Here is a 1947-nt window from a genome sequence, read left to right on the forward strand (position 1 = left end):
AGAGAGAGAGAGAGAGAGAGAGAGAGAGAGAGAGAAAGTAGGATCTACCAGTGGCGCCCTCCAGCAACCCACTCAGTATTTGCCTTAGCTATAAATACACCAAAATGTTTAAACAGCTTCACGGATAGTTTTGGATCCCATATTCTTTTGTGATTAAAGGCAACTTTAACCCTCCATCCACAATTTACTTGGCCAAGCTCGCACTTCCTGGGCCTCCATTCTCCCTGGGACCACATTTGAGTCTCCATGGCGTTATGGCCCAGATAAATTTTCAACCTATTTTAGGAATGGTCGAATTTTCTTTTACCCCTTTTATTATTCAACAGCAGAAAAAGTAGTTTCCAAAACCCTTTGGAAGTCCCTTCTAGTTAGGCCTCCGCTTGGGAGGTCGACGTTTCACCGCAATTACGTCACAGCGTGGAAAATAAGATTTATCGTTTTGCCGCAGATTGATTTCGATTACAACTTGATTTAATTAATTTAGTACGTTGTGAGTATGCCCCTGCTCACCAACAGGGACAAGGAAGTAGGACTTTTCTTTATCACTGCATGTATTTTTCTGACTCTCTGTCATAGTATATGCTCCCTTTCAGTCTCTCTATCTCTATAACTTAGCTCCTCTTTTTCATTACTTGTGTTACTTTTTCTTTCTTTCTTTCTTTCTTTCTTTCTTTCTTTCTTTCAATTCTCCCCTTCTGTTTTTCTCTCTTTTCGATCCACCAAACAAAATACACACACACACACACACACACACACACACACACACACACACACACACACATACACACACACACACGCACACACACGCACGCGCACACACACTTATACACCTGACACACATACACACCTCTTTCTCTCTCTCAGTCTATTTATGCTTCTCTGTGTGTCTCTCTCTGTCTCTCTCCTTGTATCTCTGTCTGTTTTTCTTGTCTCCCACTGTCTCGCTTTCAGACACAAAAAGAAAAGAACACCGATATAGTTATACCTCTATCTATATTTTTAAACAACACACAAAAATACATAAACACACACTCACACACACACACACGCACACACTGACACTCACAAACTCACACTCACACACATACACTCAAACACTCGCACTCACACACATACACACACACAGACACATACATACGCACAAACACACACACATACACATACATACACACACACATACACACACACACGCACACACACGCACGCGCACACACAGTTATACACCGGACACACATACACACCTCTTTCTCTCTCTCAGTCTATTTATGCTTCTCTGTGTGTCTCTCTCTGTCTCTCTCCTTGTATCTCTGTCTGTTTTTCTTGTCTCCTCCTGTCTCGCTTTCAGACACAAAAAGAAAAGAACACCTATATAGTTATACCTCTATCTATATTTTTAAACAACACACAAAAATACATAAACACACACTCACACACACACACACGCACACACTGACACTCACAAACTCACACTCACACACATACACTCAAACACTCGCACTCACACACATACACACACACAGACACATACATACGCACAAACACACACACATACACATACATACACACACACATACACACACACACGCACACACACGCACGCGCACACACAGTTATACACCGGACACACATACACACCTCTTTCTCTCTCTCAGTCTATTTATGCTTCTCTGTGTGTCTCTCTCTGTCTCTCTCCTTGTATCTCTGTCTGTTTTTCTTGTCTCCCACTGTCTCGCTTTCAGACACAAAAAGAAAAGAACACCGATATAGTTATACCTCTATCTATATTTTTAAACAACACACAAAAATACATAAACACACACTCACACACACACAAACGCACACACTGACACTCACAAACTCACACTCACACACATACACTCAAACACTCGCACTCACACACATACACACATACAGACACATACATACGCACAAAAACACACACACATA

The sequence above is a fragment of the Aplysia californica genome, unplaced genomic scaffold, assembly GCF_000002075.1.
Source record: "Aplysia californica isolate F4 #8 unplaced genomic scaffold, AplCal3.0 scaffold00411, whole genome shotgun sequence".
NCBI classification, from domain to species: Eukaryota; Metazoa; Mollusca; class Gastropoda; order Aplysiida; family Aplysiidae; genus Aplysia; species Aplysia californica.